General features: G+C 43.5%; 1 protein-coding gene across 4 annotated transcripts in view; it reads right to left on the bottom strand.

Moving 5' to 3' along the window:
- The window catches only part of CHST9 (carbohydrate sulfotransferase 9), a 304,138-nt gene that overhangs the window by 248,325 nt on the left and 30,540 nt on the right, over positions 1-25,273 (bottom strand). For 3 of the 4 annotated variants that reach the window (XM_075920798.1, XM_075920796.1, XM_075920799.1), the window contains exon 1: positions 7,708-11,015. The exons of the other annotated variant lie outside the window; for it this stretch is intronic. The gene's annotated coding sequence lies outside the window, so the exon portion shown is untranslated. Of the gene's footprint in view, positions 1-7,707; positions 11,016-25,273 lie in introns of those variants that run through there. 4 annotated transcript variants of the gene reach the window in all.

Raw genomic sequence — 25,273 nt, 5'->3', positions numbered from 1 at the left:
CGGCCGTTGCCACCATCTTACCAACACCATTTTGCCGTGCCGGATGGCTCCCCTACACCTGGTGAGCACAGGGAGCCGGAGGCCATTTGTAGGGGCGCATTGGGCTGCTTCGCCAGCCGTGGAGGAGGCTTCGTGAGCCACACTTTCAGGGGTGAAGAGCCGCATGTGGCTTGCGAGCTGTGGGTTGGTCACCCCTGCTCTACAGCTTAAAAGTTATAGTAATATGGAACTGCACAAACTTTTCAGAGGCCTTCTCTTTTGCTCTCACTCAGAATTTGCTTGCATGCCTCCTTGTGTCCACATTAAGTTAGAACCATTTACAGAGCAACCCCTTGAATGTAACTTATTATTATTGGTGGATTAATTGGAATGCATTTACATGACACACAAATCTGAATATTCAAATGTAACTTTTGCACCAGGAAACAAGTACATGTGCAGGCAATCAAATCCTTTGAATGCAGTAAGATTTTTTTTCTCTATCTCTGAAAGTTAAGGTTAGACATTCATCATACAAGCACAGGGCACCTAGAGCAGGACTTGTTCTCAGGGAGAAAATGCTGGGTACTAAAGGGATTTTTATTCTAGCAGAGAAGAAGCATAACTAGAGCCAAAGGCTGGAAACTGAAGTTAGGCACATACAAACTGAAAGTAAGGCATGATTATTTTAACAGTGAGGATAATTTACCATTGAAACAGATTATCAGGAAAGTAGTAGGTTCTCTGTTGATTGTTGTCTTCAGATCAGGACAGAGTGCTTTTCTGGAAGATATGCTTTAGCCAAACTCATTGGCTGCATCTAGACTGGCAAGTTTTTCTGGAAAAACTTGCCAGCTGTCTACACTGGCCGCTTGAATTTCCGCAAGAACACTGACAATCTCATGTAAGATTGTCAGTGTTCTTGCGGAAATGCTATGCTGCTCCCGTTCGGGCAAAAACCCTCTTGCGCAAATGCTTTTGCACAAGAGGGCCAGTGTAGACAATGCATTATTGTTTTGTGCAAAAAAGCCCCGATCGCGAAAATGGCGATCGGGGCTTTCTTATGCAAAACCACGTCTAGATTGTCATGGACGCTTTTCCACAAAAAGTGCTTTTGCAGAAAAGCATCCATGCGAATCTAGATGCTCTTTTCCGCAAATGCTTTTAATGGAAAAACTTTTCCGTTAAAAGCATTTGCGGAAAATCATGCTATTCTAGACGTAGCCATTATGTTTTTAGTCAAACAAGTAAATGGACTAAATACAGGGTTAAATGGGTAAAATGTAGTGGTCTGAGATACACAAGAGGATAGACTAGATGATCCAATGGTCCCTTTTGGCTTTAAGCTTTATGAATCTATGAGTTTGAGGAAGAAGGGATTGCAAAGGCAGTTTTACATTGCCCAGTCCCTGGGACTGCTCCCAGTTCCATTTAGAGCAGTTTCACTGTAAAATCAGGGCTGCTCCAAATTGCTCCAGTTCTAACAGTGTAAATGGTAGGAGTAATGGAGCACAGCATACTTCAACAAGCTCTGAAATGAGTAGTTAGTGGGAAAGTAATGATTTACAGAACAAGAATTTTGGGTTTGCTTCTCAAGTCATGATGCTTTTGCCATGGTGAGGAGTACTGTATAACTTAGATGACTATTAGATGACGTAACTATTACACTATCTTGATTTTATTCTCCAGAAAATGGGCAGATGATTTTGAATTATTTATTAAATCTATCAAATCATAATCGCTGAAGCAACTAATTGAACTAGGAACTTGATTTCTGAAGCATCCTGGACCTCACCTACTTTAGGTAAGAGAAGGATTTTGATTAAAATTGGTTTTCTTGCTCAGATTTGTGTTTAATGATTTATACGTTTCCCGTCTGCAGTACATTCTGACCCCAAACCACATCTTAAATCTTTTAGGGGACATTCCATAAGAGGTTTGAGTAGAATGTTATTAGCTTGTACTGGTGCAATTGGTTTGGAAAGTAATTTATATCCACACTGTGATGCATAGACTCTAGGAAAATCAGTCATTTTACTTGAAAAATTCTTATTAAATAAAAAGTACATTGAAATGCTAAATTTACATGTGGTTCTTCTTTAGTTAGTCAATCAGCATAAAAAGCCAACCAAAAGGGATGATGGTGTGTAAAATACTTCTCGCTGCGTCTGCAAAGATAATGATCTCCTCAGTAGCTGCTTGTTGGAGAGCTTAAATTAGAGGCTCTAGTTTCATTACAGGCACTAGCCTTCAGTTTGCCAAACCCAACACTGAGCAATATGGCTCATTTTGCTGAACCCAATACTGAGCAATATGGCTCATTTTGCTGAACCCAATACTGAGCAATATGGCTGTTTGCTGAACCCACTACTGAGCAATAAAATATTCCACAACATTAAATCACTACTAATATGCTCCATATCAAACTTTTCCTTGTGATGCAAAATCAAAACCACTGGAAAGTACAAATTCAGCTGTGATTGTAGAAACTTCCTTGTGCGTCTTTCAGGAAAGTGTGCTATTCCTTATGGATGGCAAAATGAAAGGGATTAAGATGGTTGTGGATAAAATACTTTTTGCCTTTTTAAAAAATCCAGAGGCCCCTCCTGCAGCCTTGAGGCTAACCACATATAATGATAGAGAGTCTAGAGTCAATAGAACTTGGGGAAGCAACAGAAGAACCATTGGATGCTCTACCATCCATAGTTCTACCCCAGGACTACAATGTAGATAGCTTTGCAGGGGTCAAGAGCTGGGAAGAGGGGGACCTCCAAGGCAGAAAAAGACGATGCTGGAGTCAGCTGGTTGCTGACACTAATTATGCTCCCTTAGCACTCTGATCCTTCTGAGCAGAGTTAACATTCCTCTTGGTAGCATTACTTGGAACAAGGGAGCATGATGTAGGTACATGGAAAAGTCAATGGCAACACAGGTCCTTAAGGGTGTCACTGGTTGGAAAGGTGCATGGAAAGAAAGTTCTTGGCCCTACCAACCATGAGATCCACTAGAATAGCTAGCTATACAGGAGCTCTCAGGATGCATTTATTTTATTTATTTAAAAATATTTTTACTCCTCCACTCTATTTAAAATGTTCGAGGTGGTTCACAAAATTTTTAACACATGATAAATAAATTTTTATATAAAGTAAAATACAGGACCTCAAAGGGGGGGGAACGTAAAACCTGCTAAAACATCTCAAGAGGAGGGACACCCCCTCACTCCCAAACATCAATAAAAGCACAGGTAAAAAGGGTGGCCTTGGCCTGGCACTGAAACAGTGCCAATGTTGGCGCCAGGGGAATGTCCCAGGGGAGAGAATTCCATAGCCTAGGGGCAAAGGCCGAGAAGGTCCTGCTCCGCATAGATGTCAACCTTATCTCCATAAGTGGAGGAACATGGAGCAGAGCCTCCCCATCTGACCTCAATCCCCAGGCAGGTTTGTATGGGAGGAGGCAGTCCTTCAAATACTTCAGTCCCAACCCATTTAGTGCTTTATAAGTCAAAAGTAATTTCTCCATTACTTAGACAACTGGTTGGGGTGGAAGGTGTCTTATTTGTTCACCTTTTCACACACAGGCTCCTGGCTTAACCTTATAAAAACTGGATATTTCCAAAGATTCTTTTTTACTCATGGAGAGCTATAGAATTTTTACCTTCTCCAGGCCTTTACAAACCTATCTAATGCCAACACATTTCAGCAACTGTCTAATTGACAGGATTGTCAGTCTTGTCTTTGGCACCAGGATACCTTTGTAATGTACCACTTAGAAAAATTATGATGATGCTTGAGGTCAGGCTATGGATTCATCTATATAATGCTTTCAATCTTTTTGTATGCTGTCCTATATACAATAAATTGAGAACAGGGTTATGTATGTAACCAACAGGTGAATGGGACAGTGAACCACAATCAGTATGTGTGTGTATGTGTATTACAGGTACATAAGAAGAACAGTTAAAGTATGTGGTGGCCCTTTATCTGCAGGGTTTAACTGATCATGGGACATTTATATGTTATAAGTTTCTACTGTTTTTCTAGTAGAAATGTTTTGAAAGTTTTATTATATATTTCCTAATTTGCTGCTATGGGTGAAGAGATCAAAGGAGGACACTATATAGTGGCTCTGTGTCCTGAAGTGAAATTATGATTCAGTTATTAGCTCTGCTACTGAGTAGCATACATGAACTAATGTAGCATCTATCCACTTTGCCTTATCTATTGTGACAAGCCTCCAGGGATGTGATCCATGTGAAATTCATTTCACATCTCATTCGCTGAATGCCTGGGATTTGAAAATACCTTTCTGCTTGTCTAGGTTTCAAGAAGCCAGGCTGCACAGGATTATTGCCTTCCCCAGAGAGGATTCTTCACATTTCATCAGATACCACAGAAGATGTAGTCAGTACCATTTCAGGAGTTATGCGTTGCATATCCAGGACAAGGCTGATTCAGATGATTATCAGAGGTTCCTGGGCAACAAATATTTTTTACCGTGTAGATACCATGTATCTCTTCATACAAAAAGAACATACAGAGACATCTCCTGTAGGCCTGGATGGAACATAGATGAAGGGTTCTGCCTTGCAGCCTCCCATTGACAATGAAACTACCATGCCACCATAAGAGGGCTTGTCAATGTGATGTTAGCACTCCTTAACTTGCTTCAGGGGGAGCTCTGATTGAGAAAGTATTGCATGATCAGGTCCAGCTTTTGTTCTAGACAGTATAGTGAACATCCAAGCACATCATGGAATAATGAGGGGTGGTTCAATATCTCTGGAATAATGATTATAGGCCAAATTATGCCCTTTTATGGTCTATGAAACCCCAGCTAAATTCAATGAATAAGCCAGAAAAAGATTCAGCTCTAGGTTCTCAGGGATAGGTTAAATAGAGACCCTAGCAAGGATCTATTTCCTAAAGATTCTGCCATTGATAATATTACTTTAAATTCTCCACTATAAAATGACTAGATTTATAGTGGACACAGGTTTCTTCTTGTATTTTTTGTAACTGGTGATCATTTATACAAGTTAATCTTACTGCTATGTCACAGCCTTAGAGCTGGCTGGGTCCCAAACATTTTTGTTCCATGTGAAATACTGTCTTTTTGAATAAAATAAATGAATGAAGTTTCAAAGTTTCCCACAAAATGAAATGTTCCCATGACCACAAATGGATATTTTAAATTTTTTATAAAAATAATAAAGCATTTTAATAAAATGAAATTAAAGGACAATAATGAAACACTGATTTTTTTCCCCATAAAAAAAACGAGAAAAATTGACATGTTCCACTTTTGATTTTCACAAATCTACTTTTTCAACAAACAACAGTTCTTAAGTGCTTTGACCAGCTCTAGTCATGCTATTGATGGTTGTTACCCCTTTAGTAAATAAGGGTGCGTCTAGACTACATGGCTCTGTTGTCAGAGCTATGTAGATGAGGCAGGACGACAAAGGGAAATGAAGCGGTGATTTAAATAATTGCCACTTCATTTAAATCAAAATGGCCACCACGCTGTGGTGATCAGCTGTTTGTCAGCACAGCGCAACAGTCTAGACGAGGATCTGCCGACCCAAGAACCCTTTGTCGGCAGATCCTTTATGCAGTGGCCCCGTTCCCAAGGAATCCCTTGCCACTCCGTGTACTGCCTCTGTATCAGAGGATGCAGCGTGGGGTGCCAGCTGGGAACTGGTCCACAAGGGGAGCCAGTTTAAAAACCACTCTCCTCGCAGACCAGCTGCCTGCCACCCTTCACTGCTGCCTTTGATTGAGATGCAGCAGCACAGGGTGGCAGCATCCCTTGTCCAGGGTGGGTCTGTGCTCCTGGACCTGGCATGAGCCGGAACTGAGCTGGGCTGCCTGTCTGCCTGGCTCCTAATACACTTTAAATACAGAGCTGCAGCAGGAGTAGGTCCTGGATCTAGCGCAAGCTGGGACTGAGCTAGGCTACTGGCTAAAAAATTTCCTTGCAGGGGGTGGGGAGTGGGAAATGGGTGTAGTCCATAGCATTAACTGATAAACTTTTGCTTATAGGTTAATTGACTACACTATTAAATCTCTATTTCCCATTTCTTTTGACAAAATGGTACTGAAATATCATAGCAATATTTCCGCCCCCCTCTCGCCCACACACAAACATACCCTAAACAGAAAACTTTAAAACAAGTTGAAGTTGCTAAAATATGACAATGGGTTTCCCCATCACATCACTTGCAAAACTCAAGCATTAATGAATAGTTAAGGAGATGATAAACTGTACAATTTGCAGACAAAACAAACACAACTCTTATTAAATATTTTAAAAATGTATATTTCTTCACAGTACAGCAATCAGAATAACAGTGGGAAGATCTGAATGAATATTTATCAACTTATTTTCCAAAGCTAAATGTTTTCCCAGAGTGGAATTAAGTGGGAAATCTCAGTTGTTAAATTTTTCAATTGACAATATAATTTTGTAGTAAAAAGCTTAAACTTCATTGAAACATTAGTCTAATAAGAATATATATAGTATCAGTTTATGGTAAAGACGTGTATCTATAGATTTGCATTTGACAAACAGTAATGCAGACATCTGTTGTCTACTATATATTTAAGAGAGATTGTTTGTCGGTGAGCAAGCAAGCGGGTTGTCTGTCCGTTTGTTCAAGAACTCCTCCTAAACAGTAAGAGCTAGGACCACCAAATTTGTATGCAGCTTCCTCTTATCATAACTTAAAGCATTGAAAGGGTTGGTTATATGGTGGGGGGCAGAAGCTTCCCCCCCTGATTCATACAGGGACGCATAAAAAAACCCTCTTTCTAAACAGTAAGAGCTAGTACCACCAAATTCAGTATAACGTTCTCCTATCATAACTTAAAACAAAATAAGGGTTTGTGGGGGTAGAGAGAGGCTGAAGCTCCCCATCCCCTATGCATACAGGGACACACACAACCATACAGAAAAGAGACAAATACCAGGCAAGTGAACTTCCTAACTTTTAGGGTGGTTAATCACTGGAACAAATTACTTAGGGTTGTGGAATCTCCATCATTGGAGGGTTTTTTTCTGAGCAGCTTTGACAAACACCTGTTAGGGGAGGTGTTGATAATACTCAGTCCTGCGATGAAGAGCTAGATGGCCTCCTGAGATCCCTTCCAGTCCTATGATCCTATGTACTGAGAAGCAATGCTTACAACCACCTTAGTGTATCATAAGATACTGCACAAGAATACTGTTTATTAAAACAGTGACCCTGGCTTCTTGAGGGTAATGCCATAAATGATCACTGGGTTTGCATTCCTAGGTCACCACAAAGAACAGCCAGCTTTGTACTAAACCAGCTCATTCGTTAAAGAAACTGTTGTAGTTTATTTCAACCAGATCGACTGAAAATTACAGTTCTTTCCTTACTATGGCAGGACACCACTCTCAGCATGAATTTTGTGCAATGACCCAATTCCTACTCAAAGGCTAGAAAGCAGAGATATATATCTGAGATCTTGTTCACCAGCACAAAGAAACTAAGCAATCAGGATTATCTAAGTGTACTAATATATGCTGCTTTCCCAATTTAAACAAGAAAAAATGAAAGAAAAAGAAAAGGCATATGGTAGCCTTAAAAATCATGTTATGCTCTTTATGAAGTCAGGGATACAGATAAGGATATTTTCATTCATAGCTTCATAATACATGGAGGGACCACTTTACTTAAAAGACACTAATGATGTTTTTGCATACCTGCATAATTTCTTGTTCACCACTGATGTTTCTTTCTTTTACTATAGGAATTCCTCAAGGATCCATACTTGGGTCACTGGCCCTGACCTCTGGTCACTTGCAGAGACCTGAGTTGGACTGGTGGAGGCTCAGCACAATGAAAAAAAAATCAAGACATTGTCTTTTTTTATTCTCTGCTGTTATTTTTCTTTTGCAGCATAGTGTGGCTAGGGAAACAATTAGCTAAACCTACAAATTAGTTGTTGCAATTAAATTGCTTGTAATTACCTACAAAATTGCTTGTTGTGATATTTATACATACAGCAATTATCAGATGTATGAGATTAAAGCCTTTAGACAAAAGAGCACTTACTTTCAAATGCATATATGTGCCATCCATAGCAACTTCCCAGAGAGAACAAGAGCTACAGTTAGACCCAAAATAAAAGAATTTATAAAAAAAAATTAGTTTCCACATGCACCCATAAAATCTCTCAGATGACGACACACTGTGTGACTGAAGAAACTGGAATTTGTAAGTACTGCTTTCAAAATTATTTTCTTTGTGTTTCTATATGAAATTTGCTAGGATTTTTTCTTTTAAAAGGAAAAAAAGTTTTACAAAATTTTCAGGAAACTTCTCTCAGCACAGAGAATCAGAAATTCACATTATTCAATAATCTGTCAAGGTCTGTATGGTCTTTTGTGAAGTCCTCTGGGACTCTGTGCACTTCTGTAAGTCTACCGGGAACTCTAAAGACACTCTTTGGTCTCTTGGAGCAATAGTTCAGGCTCTATAATATTACCACATGCTCTATGCATGGTCTTTACATGGTTCAACACTGTGTTGAGTTTGTTGTTCACATTTTATAAAGGCTCTTTTTTGAGGCCCTTGGGACTGTATTCTTCTGCTGGCCTACAGGCACTGCTGAAAACCTCTGCAATTTCATCCATAGAACAGCTCTCCCAGGTATTGTGTCCAGAAGACTTCTCAAAATTTATTAGCTAGATTTTCAAAGATGCTGAATGGTTGGACTTCAATGGCAACTGGTGGTTTTGAGGCACCTCAAACACAGGCCAACACATTTTAGTTCTATAGACAAATCCCAATTATGCAACATCACTCCAAAGCCAAAAAGGTTGTGCAACATATTTGTGACTCTTCTCCGTTCAGAATGGAGATTATGTTGGTTGAAAAAGGCTGATCACTGTACCACTCCTCTTATCCATATTCTCTTCAAAGAGCAGCCATATTCCACTCATTGCGATAATTTGCAGCTTTGGGATCCTCTTTAGCTCCTTGTTATATCTTGTACCCCAGCCAGAAAAGAATGATTAATACACTCTTTTAGTAAGGCCAGGCCAGAAGGCTCCATCTTCTTTTACCAGGGTCTGATTTGGAATCAGTCCCTCAAATATCATGATATCTAGGCTTGATTACTGAAGTCTGAAGAGGTACTTGGATTACTCAGCAACACAAGCCACCAGCCCCGTGGGCTCTGCATTCTGTGTTGATTGGGATCACAAGTCTCAATGCTCTCTATGAGATTAGGTTGGTCCAGGTTATCTAACAAGCCATCTCCTTAACTGCCCATGGCAGCTACAGTTCACCAAAGCCTTGAAACTGCTAATCAGAAAGGTGAAGCCCATAAGGGCCAAGGACAGAGCTTTGCCAGCTGCTGGCCTGTGGACACAGATCTCACTCTTGAATTGCACCAGAAGAAGTGTCAACACCACTGCCTTCAGAACAAAATGAAACACTCACTCACTTGATTTGTGGGGATTATTTAATAACTGCGGGGAAAGCTATGTGGAAGGAGGAAGAACATTGTAGATACTTTACAGACGCACACTTATAAGCTACAGAGTCAGCTTATGAGGGTGCCATCATTTAGAAACTCAAACCCATGAAAGGTAGAAGCGGCAATGATGAATACTAGCACCAGCATCTCTGAAGAGTGCAGAAAAAGGCAGACAGAGGAAAGCTTGAATAATTGTACAAGATCAGTGGACAGATTAATTGACAAAAGGAGAAGGGGTAAGCAAGATGGTGATTGCTATGCCACATATTGGCCTTATGGAAGACACTCTACTGGTGTGCTCCCTGACGGCTGGTTACAGCAAAGCAGCTTTTCCTGTCTAGCACTGATGCCAGCTGCTGCTCTGACTCTGCAATGGTCCTCTTTTTCTCATATTTTGGCCTTTGGACAGGTCATTTATAGTCTCTCCTTCCAGAGTAATGGAAAGTCCAACCAACAAACATCTAACAAATAATTCCAAACCTTATGTCAAGCCTGTTGCCCCTGACACTTGGCCCAGTGGACATGTACCCTTCTCTCAAGGCTCGGGGTTATCTGTATCCCTGCTATGTCAGGATACTTCCCAGTGGCTGGTAGGGGAACCCATGCCTACCCTGTCCACTTGATTCCACTACAGGATCCTGGGACAAATCAGCCAAAGTCTGCTTTGCTCCCTCCTTTTTGGATTCCTGCCTACTATTAGACTTTCCTCATGCCTTTTCTGACCCCATTCTGGGCTCATTGTAATGACTAACACCTCTCCTGGTTTCTACTCAAAGGTTTAGTTCCTGTCCATGTATGACACTCCAACTCCAAACACTGGAGATTGCACCCATCTTGTGGCTTCCGGATATCTCCCCTTTCTAGTACTGAGAGAATGGCTGTACCTCTTCCTCTGCAACCCCTGACACTTCATTCCAAATGTGCTTTAGGCTATTTACCATCACTGCCTCTTGGGGCTTCACTGCCTCCAGCTTCCTCCTAATTCAGAACAGTTCACCTCTGGCCCCGCCCCCAGGCTTCACTGGCCTTCCAGTCTTCCTTGCAGCTTCCTGGGATTCAGATCTCTTCCAGCCATTAGCCTAGAAAAGGAAAATCCCAGATCAACTAGGGCTCCTTCCTCGCCTATCCTCTTGCCACCTTGTTCTCCTTCCTTTATGAAGTCCCAACTTTCTCCCCAGCTTGGTTTGACCCCCAGTTATGACTAATCCACCTACTTGCCACTCAGTGACCTGACTGAACTCAGGCCATTATAGGTCTCTCCTAGAAAAGGGAAGTGCCTTCAGGTGAAAAAGATTTGAGGGAAAGAACACTATTGGTTCCCAAATATAGCTGAGCAATAGTTTCCTTCTAAACTTGACACTTGGGCCAGTATCACCAAATTTTTATATCAGTGAATTTGGACTGTATTTTGGGTTTATATGGGTCATTTGAGATATTCATAGAATCAGAGCTGGATGAGACCTCAGGAGGTCAAGTCCAACCCCCTGTCCAAGGCAGGACCAATCCTAACTAAGTCAATTCAGCCAGGGCTTTGTCAAGCTGAGACTTAAAAACCTCTACGGATGGAGATTCCACCACCTCCCTAGGTAACCCATTCCAGTGCTTCACTGCCCTCCTAGGGAAATAGTTTTTCCTAATATCCAACCTAGACCTCCCCCACTGTAATTTGAGACCATTGCTTCTTGTTCTGCCATCTGTCACTTCTGTGAACAGCCTTTCTCCATCCTCTTTGGAACCTCCCTTCAGGAAGTTGAAGGCTGCTATCAAATCCCCCCTCACTCTTTGCTTCTGAAGACTAAATAAACCCAAATCCCCCAGTCTCTCCTCATTGGTCATGTGCTCCAGCTGCCTAATCATTTTGGTTGCCCTAAGATTGGTTTATGTAACTTGTGCAAAATTCAGAACTTTCAGCAGAGTTTCATGCTGATTTTTGGGGAGCTTTTACCAAGAAAATCAAATACAAAAAACGTTGTGAGAAAAGTCACCTAAATGTAAATGAGTTTCATGCCGCCAAAGGTGCTGATTTTTAGACCCTAGAAAATATCAATTCTTTTCCGGAAACATGGATGGACCCTTAATTATTTGCTAGAATTGTTAGAACTGTAGTCTGCATTTTAAATAACTAGCTAGACTTACCTGGTGCTGCCCGGGAAACGGGAGGAACAAAATTTAGAAAAACAGAAGCTGATCCTGACAGCCTCCAGCCACACCACAGCTGCCAGTGCCTGACATCTGGCCATTATGGCAGACCCCCCTGCTTTTCTACTGCTGCATAAAACAATCTCTCTGATTCAAAAAAGAGGAATTACAATGTTGAGAATCAGAGCTATTTGAATTGGCAAACTTAGATACAAAAGTTAGAATAGAAACTATGTCTCTGTTTTCTTCCCATGTCATGAGTCTTGGAGCCATTAAAAGCACAGTGGAAGGGAGAGCCCCCAAATCACCATGGCTTGTTTCCCCACCATTGCTGGAAGCATATGGAGGCCCCTCTTCAATAGTGCAATGTTTTGCTTACTATCAGATGGTATTTTTGCTAATTATCCTTGCAGAAGCGAATTTTTTTTTTTTGTAGGGAAGTAGGGGATAGGCATGCTGGGTCTGCAAATTCTCATCCAAGAGCTGAGTATAAGGATGCCTCAATCAATGGGGCTGGCCCTACTGAATCTGAGAGATTTCAAGGTGACACCTTAAACTCTTCTCCCATCTTTTTTGATGATACTATGAGTCAGCTACCTGAGCCTGCTGGCACCTCTATAGTCCCTCCTCCAGCACCACCCCCTTGACCAGCTCCCCTCCCATGGACTGCATCTCTCACCCCCCCCAGGATCATCCAGTATCAAACTCAGGACCAGTGCCCAGATTTGAGGGATCCCCCAGGCCTTGCATTAATTTCCCACCCACCCAGAATCATCCAGTGCTGCCTCTTGGGCCAGTGCCCCTTAAAGGAGACACCCTCGCCCCTGCCACGGGCTTCATGTCTCACTCACTCCCTGCTGGATTGTCCAGCCCCACTTCCTTCATCTCCCTACAATCCTGCCCTCCCCACACTCACTCCCAATGGTCCACTCCCTCTGGACCAGCCTGCCCCCAATGATCCAACCCCCCCCCCCCCCAATCCTGCCCTACTCCCCACTCACTCCCAATGGTCCAGCCCCTCCCCCCAGACCAGCCCCTCTCCATTCATTCCCTCCTCCCATCCCCCTACTCTCACCTAGGGGTCCCTGATGCACCTCCTTCCGGACATTTTTTCAAAGCGGCAGCTGAGAGGTAACAGCAGCCCCACTCCCTCTGCCTAGAGTGAGCCCCACAGCAACCCACCCGCCCATTGATTGGCTGCTGGGCCCCAAGCCAATCGCAGTATTGAAGAGGGGCCTCCATATGAATCCAGCAAAGGCGGGGAAGCCGCTTTTTTTCCCCTTCATTTCCCTTTTCCCCTCCTCCTCTCCTTCATGGAGTGTGTGCTGTGAGTGGCAGGTGGAAACTTTTGGCTTCTAATTAAAGTTTGAATTCTAGAAGCCTCTGATGATTGGCTGAGCCTTGGTAGTGGAAGGGACTTTCAGGCAATCCAGGGCTTTATAAAGTAGTGAGAAAGCGACCAAGGAGCTTGCGAACAGGTGAGTGCTAACAGCGAGTTTAGAGAGGGAGTTGGGAAGAGGAGAGGGAAGGGCATGAGGTTCTCTTGCCTTTCCTTTAAATCCTTTCTCCAGGACAGCAGGGATGGATGGTGATAGGTCTGCTCTTGTTACCTGCACAGCATGTGCCATGTTTGTTTTCCTCCCAGAAGAAAGAACGGATTTCATCTGCACAAAGTCATCTGCAAGCTGGTCGCCATTTTGGAAGAAAAAATTAGAGGACTGGAGGCCCAAGTGTTGACCCTACGCTTGATTAGAGAGGATGAAGACTTCCTTGATAGAAGGCAGAGTTTAATTTTGCAAGCACGGCAGGAGAGGGCACTATGGGACCAGGAAGAGAACTGGCAACATGTAACTTCTATATGGGGAAAAAGGCCAGCACAGGAATCCCTCAATGCTATAGAGGTAAGTAATCGCTTTCAGGCTCTCTCCACAGGCTCTACAGTGGTGCATGCTTTGGAAGGAACCTCACAAGGAAGAAACCGCAAGGGAACACCATCTACTAGAAGGCATGGGATGCGTAGTCCTAGGGATGGGGGTTCCACGGCCACCCAAAAGAAAACGACGGGTGGTGGTGGTCGGGGACTGTCCAGACCTGGAATCTCGAGAGGTGTGCTGCTTACTGGGAGCTTGAATTCAGGATGTGAGTGAGAGGCTTACCAAACTGATCAAACCTTTGGATCGCTACCCCTTCCTGCTTCTCCACGTGGGAACTAACGATATGGCCAAGAATGACTTTTAGCGGGTAGCTCTCTCCCTCTATGTAGCCCTGGGAAGAAGGATCCAAGAATTCAGAGCGCAAGTGGTGTTCTCATCCATCCTACCTGTTGAAGGGAAAGGACTGGCCAGGAATCGTCAAATTCAGGAAGTAAATGTGTGGTTGCGCAGGTGGTGTTGCAGAGAGGGCTTTGGTTTCTTCGACCATGGGATTCTGTTCTGGGCACAAGGATTGTTAGAAAGAGATGGGATCCACCTAACCAAGAGAAGAAGGAGCATCTTCACGGGCAGGCTTGCAAACCTAGTGAGGAGGGCTTTAAACTAGGTTCATTGGGAGACGGTGACCAAAACCCTGAAGGGAGTGGGAAAATTGGATATCGGGAAGAAATGCAAAGAGGAACAAGCAAGAAAGGAGGACTCCTGATTCGAATGGAGAAGATAGGGTGATCAACTGGTTATCTGAGGTGTTTGTACACTAATGCGAGAAGAATAGGCAACAAACAGGAAGAACTGGAGGCCCTGGCCCAGTCCAAGAAATGTGATTTAATTGAGATAACAGAGACTTAGTGGGATGACTCGCATGACTGGAGCGCTGTCATGAAAGGGTATAGACTGTTCAAGAACAGGCAGGGGGAGAAAAGGAGGAGGAGTTGCACTATACGTAAGAGAGCACTATGATTGCTCTGAACTCCAGTATATAGAGGGAGAAAAACCTGTTGAGTCTATTGGTTAAGTTTAGAGATGCAAAGAACAGCAGTGATGTTGTGATTGGTGTCCACTACAGGCCACTGAATCAGGTGGATGAGGTAGATGAGGCTTTCTTTGGTCAACTGAGAGAAGCTTCCAGATTGCAGGCCCTGGTTCTTGTGAGGGACTTTAATCACCCTGACATCTGTTAGGAAACCAATACGGCAGTACGCAGGCAATCCAGGAAGTTTTTGGAGAATGTTGGGGATACCTTCTTGGTACAAGTGCTGAAGGATCTGACCGGGGCCATGCACAGCTTGACCTTCTGCTCACAAACAGGGAGGAACTAATAGGGGAAGTAGAGGTAGGTGACAACCTGGGAAGCAGTGATCATGAGATGGTAGATTTCAGGATCCTGACCAAAGGAAGAAAAGCGAGTGGTAAAATACACACCTTGGACGTCAGAAAAGTAGATTTTGACTCCCTCAGAGACCTGATGGGAAGAATCCCCTGGGATGTTAACATGAAGGGGCAAGGAGTCCAGGACAGCTGGCAGTATTTTAAAGAAGCCTTATTGAAGGCACAGAAAGAAACAATCCCGATGCGTAGCAAGAGAGGCAAACATGATAGGAGACCGGATTGGCTTACAGGGGAAATCCTTGGTGAACTTAAGCACAAAAAGGAAGCTTACAAAAAGTGGAAACTTGGACGAATGACCAGGGAGGGGTTTAAATGTATAGCTCGAGAATGCTCGGGGGTTATCAGGAAGGCGAAAGCTCAAGTGGAATTGCGACTGCCAAAGGATTTGAAGGATAACAAGAGAGGTTTCTACAGGCATGTAAACAAGAAGAAGGTGATCAGAGAGGGTTTGGGGCCCCTACTGGATGAAGGAGATAACCTAGTGACAGATGATATGGGGAAAGCTGAAGTACTCAATGCTTTCTTTGCCTCTGTATTCACGGACAAGGTCGGCTCCCGGACTAATGCACTAAGTGAAGCAAGATGAGATGAAGATGGACAGCCCTTGGTGGATAAAGAACAGGTTAGGAACTATTTAGAAAAGCTAAACGTACACAAATCCCTGGGTCTGGACTTAATGCATCTGAGGGTACTGAGGGAGTTGGCAAATGTCATTGAGCAGCCTTTGGCCATTATCTTTGGAAAGACACAGAGATCGGGAGAGATCCCAGATGATTGGAAAAGGGAAATGTAGTGCCCATCTTCAAAAAAGGAAAGAAGGACGATCCAGGGAACTATAGGCCGACCGAGGTTCCTGGAAAAATCATGGAAGAGATCCTTAAGGAATCCATTTTAAGGCACTTGGAAGAGAGGAAAGTGATTAGGAATAGTCAGCATGGATTCACAAAGGGCAAGTTGTGCCTGACCAATCTGGTTAGCTTCTATGATGAGGTAACTGGCTCTGTCGACATGGGAAAGTCAGTGGATGTGATATATCTTGACTTTAGCAAGGCTTTTGATACAGTCTCCCACAATATTCTTGCCAGCAAGTTAAGGGAATGTGGATTGGATAAATGGAAGGTAAGATGGATAGAAAGCTGGCTAGAAGGCCGGGCCCAGTGGGTAGTGATCAACGGCTCAATGTCAGGATGGCGGTCGGTTTCTAGCGGAGTGCCCCAACGTTCGGTTCTAGGACCAGATTTGTTCAATATCTTTATTAATGACCTGGATGAGGGGATGGATTGCACCCTCAGCAAGTTTGCAGATGACACTAAGCTAGGGGGAGAGGTAGATATGCTTGAGGGCAGAGATAGGGTCCAGTGTGACTTAGACAAATTGGAGGATTGGGCCACAAGAAATCTTATGAAGTTCAACAAGGACAAGTACAGAGTCCTGCACTTGGGACAGAAGAGTCCCAATCATTGTTACAGGCTGGGGCCCAATCAGCTAAGCAGTAGTCCTGCAGAAAAGGACCTGGGGGTTACAGTGGATGAGAAGCTGGATATGAGCCAACAGTGTGCCCTTGTAGCAAAGAAGGCTAATGGCATATTAGGTTGCATTAGGAGGAGCATTGCCAGCAGATCCAGAGATGTCATTATTCTCCTTTATTCGGCTCTGGTGAGGCCACATCTGGAGTATTGTGTCCAGTTCTGCGCCCCTTCCCCCCCCCAAAAAAAGGATGTGGATGCACTGAAGAGGGTCCAGCGGAGGGCAACCAAAATGATTAGGGGGCTGGAGCATATGACCTAAGAGGAGAGGCAGAGGGTATGTCTACACTACCCTCCTAGTTCGAACTAGGAGGGTAATGTATGCATACCGCACTTGCTAATGAAGCCCGGGATTTGAATTTCCCGGGCTTCATTAGCATAAGCGGGGAGCCGCCATTTTTAAATCCCCGCTGCTTCGAACCCCGTGTAGCGCGGCTACACGGGGCTCGAACTAGGTAGTTCGGACTAGGGTGCCTATTCCGAACTACCGGTACACCTCGTTTCACGAGGAGTAACGGTAGTTCGGAATAGGACCCTAGTCCGAACTACCTAGTTCGAGCCCCGTGTAGCCGCGCTACACGGGGTTCGAAGCAGCGGGGATTTAAAAATGGCGGCTCCCCGCTTATGCTAATGAAGCCCGGGAAATTCAAATCCCGGGCTTCATTAGCAAGTGCGGTATGCATACATTACCCCGCTAGTTCGAACTAGCGGGGTAGTGTAGACATACCCTGAGGGAGTTGGGTCTGTTTAGTCTGCAGAAACAAAGTGAGGGGGGATTTGATAGCAGCCTTCAACTTCCTGAAGGGAGGTTCCAAAGAGAATGGAGAGAGGCTGTTCACAGTAGTGACAGATGGCAGAACAAGGAGCAATGGTCTCAAGTTGCGGTGGAAGAGGTCCATGTTGGATATTGGGAAAAACTATTTCACTAGGAGAGTGGTGAAGCACTGGAATGGGTTACCTAGGGAAGCAGTGGAGTCTCCATCTCTAGTGGTATTTAAGTCTCGGCCTGACAAAGCCCTGGCTGGGTTGATTTAGTTGGGATTGGTCTTGCCTAGAGCAGGGGGCTGGACTTGATGACCTTCTGAAGTCTTTTCCTGCTCTACGATTCCCCACACTGCCAAGCTCCATGCAGGCCCGGGGAGAGGCATCAGTCTCTCATCTCTTCCCTCCCACAGTACCTTAAAACCTTCTCCTGGAAGAAAGGTTATCCCATGGAAAGTTTGGTTGCGGTAGCTCTTATAGAGTCCAAGTTATTAGAGCACAAACATACAAACATTCTCCTTTATATATTAGATATATTCCATCCCACTGATGGAAGGGGCAAAGGAAACAACTGTTCCAGGGTCCGGCAATTCAAAAGAGTCTCTCTCTAGCAGCAGTTGGGAGGCCCAGGCCTTTAAATCACTGCTGGAACACGGAATAGCATGCTCCAGGTAGTCCTGAGGGCTGGTTGGGGGAGTCGAATATGGCCCCACCCTTTCTGGGGGTGTTGAACTGCTCCCTCCCACATCTTGCCCACCAGCCCAGCAAATCTGTCAGCTCCCCTGAATATATTTCACACACACTATACACAGAGAATGAAAGAAAGGAGTGGAAAGTGTTTGGGACACTACTTTGAACACATTCTCCCAGCCTGGTTTAAGTTATTCCAACATCCTTCAGATTCCATGCAATAGCAGTAATATTTGCATAGTCACTGGCGAGGTGGCTTATTCTGCAGGGTATTTCTGGTTTCTGCTGCTACTGGGTTCTTTATTATTGTTGTGGAGGAAAATGTGCTTCAGAAACAACTGAACCCAGAGCAGAGCTCTTCACAGGGGCAGACAGAAGGACCAAAATAAACCAAAGAAAAAAAATATGGAGGCACCTTTCTCCTACAACCTTGACTTTTCATGATAACAGAAACATTGTGCAGAAAATCAGTGTCAGTTTCAGGTGTACTGTCATGGCTAGAACATCATTTGCATCGCCTGGTACAGAAGGTTGCATCTCACTACAACTCTGTGTATTACATGCTTGAGCAATTTCTGGAACAACTGAAAGCTATGCATGACTCACAAAACAAGCATAGGAATCAGCAAGAGGGTGATGTTTTGACCCACAATTTCTGCCACTCTTTGGAAATGCTCAGCAAACCAGTGAGAATGTTAAATCCTTATTGCTGCATACAGTGCTATTTTTAATCTGCTAATATTCTGGCATTATTCCTGAGAACTCCCCTGATTCACACCTTGGCAGAAGCCGCTAAACATGGAGACCGCATGGAGAATTCTGTTTCCAAACTGGGAGGTGTGATCTATGCAAAGTTGCCAGCCACAATCACTTTCAGGAGACTATATCTGTTGAACTATCTGTTTCTTAAACCTAAGCAATTTAAGAATTAAAAATCCCTGCACCTTTGGGCTAGTAGGAGGTTAGCTAGTAATATGAAATATTTAAGAGTGGAAAATACACATTTGCAATGTTGCTCAGTTCATGCTTACAGAGAGAATGGAAACCACTGGAAGAAGGCAGAGATCACTAAAATGCCTTTACACATAGATTAACTTGTAATTCACTTAGTCATACATTTGGGAATATAGCTTCTCATATTAGCATCAATGGCTTTCCTTCAACTATAATGTGGTTTATACCACTGCTCTTGCGCTTTAATAAAAATCCTGAGATTAGAAATCCTCCCCAGTGATTGCTGTCCCAGAGCTGAAATGTAAGATGTGAGAAAATGGAGCATATACAATACCCAGGAAACAATGTGATTGCAGTTTAAAAAAATTAAAAGACCGGATGTAATGTGACATGGTTTCTCATGAGATATATAATCCCACTCAAAGGAATTAGCCTACTCAACTCAATTGCCCCTTTGGGACTTGCAAATGATGTGAGTAATGCACATTTAGGAGATAAATTTTGCATATGATCAGAAGCAGTGTCATTTATTCTGTGTGGTATCTCAGTGTAAATTCTAATTATTAAGGAAATTCTAGTTACGTTATTACAGTATTATATCACTGAAATAGTTATAATATGCTAGGCAGCATCTGCATATTGAGGGTAGGGACTATCTTTTTGTACAGCACCATGCACTCTGTGGTTATACAAATTATTGTAAACCCCTAGACACCAGGAAACATGGGCTTTTATTCCCATCTCTGTCATGGTCAGCTGAATAACTGAATTAGTCATGTAAAATATATAGTTCCTTCATTTTTAAACTGGAAACAGTAATGCTTTCCCATTTTTGTAAAGCACTTGGACAAAAACACTTGGGCTACGTCTACACTGGCATGAATTTCCGAAAATGCTTTTAACGGAAAAGTTTTCCGTTAAAAGCATTTGTGGAAAAGCGCGTCTAGATTGTCAGGACGCTTTTCCGCAAAAGCACTTTTTGCAGAAAAGCGTCCGAACGGGAGCAGCATAGTTTTTCCAGAAAAGCACTGATGATTTTACATGAGATTGTCAATGCTTTTCCAGAAATTCAAGTGGCCAGTGTAGACAGCTGGCAAGTTTTTCTGGAAAAGCAGATGATTTTCTGGAAAAACTTGCCAGTCTAGACACAGCCTTGGAGTGGAATTCACACAAGGACTTAGGCACTGCAATGCTAAGCATCATAGTACCTAACCTGTAAGGAGCCTTGCAAAAATCCCTATATAGTGCATGGTATAGTACAATGCACCACAACCAACATGCTAGGCAGGGAACTGCCAAAACTAGCCAGTGGGAGATATGGACAATAGGAACAAGTGCTAAGCCTACACCTGCCTCTGAGAATAAGGCAGATAAGGCCAGGTCTACATTGGGGGAGAAAATTGAACTAAGATACACAACTTCATCTATTATCAGAGGAGTAGCCATGTTAGTCTGACATGCATCTGACATGTCGCTTTTGCAACTCCATCTATGTGAATAGCATAGGCTGTCCTGTCAACTTCTCTTACTCCTCGAGACCTGGTGGAGTACCAAGGTTGGTGGGAACACCACTAATGGTCAATTTAGCGTATCCTTAGCCACTTGCTAAGTCAAACCCCAGAAGATCGATGTGTGTAGCAGAGAGGGGGAAATTGAACCTGGCTCCCCTCTGGAGTAGCAGGGAAGAGCTCTAACCATTGAGATATGCACCCACATACCACACCACAGAAGCACGTACCCAGGAACCTATCACTTCAACAAACTCCGTTGCCAATTCTCTCCACACATTTATACAAGAGACACCATCACAGGACCTGACCACATAAGCCACAACATCAGAGACTCATATACCTGTGCATCCATTAAAGTGGTATTTGCCATCATGTGCTAGCAATGCCTCTCTACCTTGTATATTGGCCAAACTGGACAGTTTCTGCACCAAAAGATAAATGGACACAAATCAGACATCAAGAAAGGTAACTGACATAAATCAGTAGGGGAACACTTTAACCTCCCTGGACATTCAGTAATGGATTTAAAAGTAGCCATCCTTCTACAAAAAAACCCTTCAAAACCAGAATACTAAGAGAAACACCAGAGCTGCAATTCATTTGCAAATTTAACACAAACAAACTAGGACCGAATAAGGATTTAGATTGGTTCTCTTACTACAAAGGCAATTTCCTCTCTTTTGGTATTCAGGCCTCCCCATCAACTGATGGGAGTGAGCCACGTCCACCCTGACTGAATTGGCCCTTTTAACACTGGCCCTACACTTGATAAGTAACGTCCTTCTTTTGATATAGAAGTACTTTATATATATATATATATCTCCCTGCCTCTGTAATGTCCACTCCAATTCATCTGATGAAGTGAGTTTTACCCACAAAAGCTTATATCTTAATAAATCTGTTAGTTTCTAAGGTGCTACAGAACTCCTCATTTTTTGCAGATGCAGACCAACACAGCTACCGCTCTGAAACTTATCACTGAGTTATGGGACATTCTAATGAGATACTACTTCAATCTCTCCTAGAGTAGCTGTTCCACTATGGATTAAATAATGAAGAATTAATAGGATCTGGACAGCCAGGAAGCGGACAGGTGTTGGGGGTCTCTCACCTCCCGGATGAGCTACAGGATCTCTCTCTCTCTCTCTCTCTCTCACCCAGTTACACTTTATATATTTATCTACAGTGGACCACCCACGTGAGCCTGTGTGTGCACAAATAGCCATACTGCAAAGCCATGCAGTAACTCTGCACTTAACCGTGGAGCTATGTTTCTGAAAAATGCTATGTTAAGTGAAAAGATGTTACACAAATCCAATTCTCCCATAAGAATTAATGTAAAATTACCAGGGCATTTTTTCCTATCAGACTGTATTTTCCAATGATGAGTGTGAAGCTTGGCTGAGGCAGGGGTATAGTAGAATTGGGGTGCTGGGGCTTGCATTGCTCCACCTGGAAGGAGTGCTGGAGAGTGGGGTTGAGCATGCAGGCTTGCCCCATTCCACATACACACACTGCCACTCCTGTTGGAGAACAGGGTCCGGGGCTTGCTCTGTTCCACCCACTCCTGGCACTCCTGCTGGGAAGTGGAAGCAGGGCCTTGCCCACTCTCTGATTGGAATGTGCAGGGAGAGCCAAACACCCTTATAAAAACATTATGTGACTTTAAATGAGTATGTTCTCTAATGGATCAGCAACCTAATAATGAAATAATATTAACCGGGATGACTTTAAGTGAGGAGTTATGGTACTTGTGTTGCTGGGTCTTCACCCTGTGTTCTTAGTAAACTGAGCTTCTCTAGGATTCAGAGACCTATGAGAATACTTGCTTGTCCTGGATATCTGTGGGGAATGGTGAGAAGGCACTGAAGGCTTATCTGCACATAGGTGATTTAGCCTGTGTCCTCATTGCAAAGGTGGATAACTAGCCTGAGTGTGAGCTTTTTCCTATTTCCAAAGTCAAACCAGCTAGTCCAGGTTGGAAGCGGACTATGTCCATAGCATAAACAGATAAATCCAATAAAAACATTAAGTAATCTTGCTGAAAGGTTGCCACATAATACTATTTTATTTCTGAGAGCTCAGAATGATACCACACTGTAACCAAAGCATCAATAAAGCTGCTCCCTCAGACACAGAGGCAATTTACCTACCTTGTGCTAGGCCAATTATTTTCTGTTTGCCCACTGCTAGATTGTACAGTTCACTGCAGAGCTCCTTAGCCCAAAAGCAGGACAGGGGGGAAAACAGACCTGGGTACTTAAAGTGTTATGCTTAAAAGAAGCACATAGGATCTTTTTCAGGGGGGATAAGGCAACGGGCTGCATTTATGGATAATATAACAAAGTAGCATATATGCATTTACATGCACACGTCCTGCTGATGGAATAGTTACCAATCTGTTGCTTGGCCCAACCTATTGGCCAGATCGGTTGAGTGCAAAGAAGGAGCCAGGTTCTTGTCAGTCCAGACTGATGCTCCACGGTCATAGCAGGACAGAACCTGAAGAACCATACAAGATGTCCCCTTCTTTGTAGGATTTTCCTTCCATGTGAGTCTATGAATTTTGCCTTGTCAGGCCTTAATCAGCCATTCAGCATCACAATCAGTTTTTGAGACGTGTTTATCTGGAGGTTGTTCTCACAGTCATCTGATATCAGCATGCTGACAACCCCTCCTGGGTGTTGTATTCTGCTGAAACTTGTTATCGGTTCCTTATCAAGAGGTGCTTGCCACTAACTTCAGGGTTTGTCAATCTGCCTCAGTCCAGTTTGCGTCTTCAGTGTGCTTTAGCTTAGTTAATAATTATTTGGTGTTTCTCAGTCTCCAGTCCCTCCTCTGACCATTTGGGCAGGCAGTGGCCTTCACACTTATCTCTCCTAAAAAACTTCTCTCATTCACACAAACAATACATTTACACAATTGCAGCACACAACAAAGGGTACTTCTAGTCTCTTTAACAAAGTTACAAAGTCTTTCAACATTAAACTTATTTCTATCTAGTACAAGGCCTTACCTAATATTAACATCACCTGAAGAAGTGGGCTGTGCCCTCGAAAGCTCATTATACCCTCTATATGATTTGTTATTCTATAAAGTGCTACCAGACCATTTGTTGTCTTTTAAGTTTAATATTTCATCCATGTGCTTCAACATCAGAACATGCTAACATCAAACAGAGATGGAACTAAGGGTACATCTACACTTGCACCCTAATTTGAACTATGGATGCAAATGTAGGTGGCCGAAATTGTTAATGAAGTGGGGATTTTAATATCCCACGCTTCATTAGCATGATCTCACTGGCGTGTTACTCTGCTGAACAGCTGTTTCAAAAGTGAAAGTGCACGCCGGGACGCATTAGTTCGAACCAGGGGTTTGGTTCAAACTAATGTTACTCCTCAAAAAATGTTTGAGGGGTTTGGTTCGAACGAATGCATCCCAGCGAGCACTTTCACTTTCAAAACAGATGTTGAGTGGAGTAATGCGCCATCGAGATCATGCTAATGAAGCATGGGATATTTAAATCCCTGCTTCATTAGCAATTTCGGTTGCCTACATTTGCATCCCTAATTCATACTGGGTTCAAGTGTAGACGAACCCTAAGTTTACAAAGCGGTCTGTCCTGTCTGAGGCCTACATCCTGTGTTTAAGTTTAATCCAAACCTTATGCTATAACATACATTCATTATAACTAACTAACTTATTACCTACAAAATTACCTACAAAATTACAAAAGCAATAACTTACCTTTTAAATACACCATAGAAAGCTTCACTAAACTGAGGTCAGGTGTATTTGTGTCAGCTGCTGCTAACAAGTCCATCCATCTGGGGGAGCAAGAAGTTAGCAGCTCTCAAGCTGGTGCTATTCTTTGATTTCTGTATCTGGAAAGTGATTGTACCTGGGAATTGTCACAGCACCAGGCAATGCATATTTCTTGTGCAATTCCAGCTGTCCTCAGTCCCAATATCACACTTTGTTCCCCATTCCCACCTCAGTCCACAGCAGGATACATCAACTGCTGAAGGAAAAAATACTGGATTTCCTCTTGAATGAGGTCCACTGCCAAATAACTAGCAAGGTGTGAAGGCGCATTGGGGTTTTCCCGTCTCCTGCACCCCCGTAATGGCACGGACAGACTCCACCAGCCAGTAGAATAGAGGGAGTTTATTGCTTCTCTAGGATACAGCACAGCACAGATGTAGTCTGGTTACAGGACAGTCCTAGGATGCCTCAGCCCCCCCTTGAGATGGGGGAGCCTGGGCCCCTAAATCCCAACCCATTGCCTAGGCTGCTTCCTCCATGAAACCAGCCAGAAACCTAACTAACTCACTTCCATCCCTGCCCCCAACCAGGGCTCCACTCCCCTTCTTCCCATTGTTCTGCTCCCTGGGAGATAACTGGTCAGACAGGTTCTTAGCCCCCTTGCATAATGACTCATCCCCTGCCCTGCTGTCACTCCAACTCAAGCCTAGCAACCAGCAAGGTACTCACACTATGTCACACAAGGTTCAGCAAAAGTGGGTCCTAGAAAGAAAATAAAAACCACATGCAGGGAGCATTAATATTCTTAAGAGGGGGTCAGTTGCACATCTTGGATCTGCATTACACATAGGGTGACCATATTTCCCTTAACTGAAAATGGAACATGTGGGACTGGCCTGAAGCACCTGGAGTTGCCACTCCCACCCTGGTACATTCCTAGATGGCAGAGATTGGGGCATAGTCTGGAATCTGGGCAGCAATGCATCATTCCAGTGTGTGTACATACTTTTGGGCTCAAAGCCAGGAGGTGAAGCTATTGGACTAGGATCTAGCTAATGGTGAGATGCTCATTTGGAGGCTGGGATAGCAGCAGGGCAGGAAGGAGGTTCTGGATA

Source organism: Pelodiscus sinensis, chromosome 2 (assembly GCF_049634645.1).
Source record: "Pelodiscus sinensis isolate JC-2024 chromosome 2, ASM4963464v1, whole genome shotgun sequence".
Classification (NCBI taxonomy): Eukaryota; Metazoa; Chordata; order Testudines; family Trionychidae; genus Pelodiscus; species Pelodiscus sinensis.
This window is presented reverse-complemented; position numbering and strand designations above follow the sequence as displayed.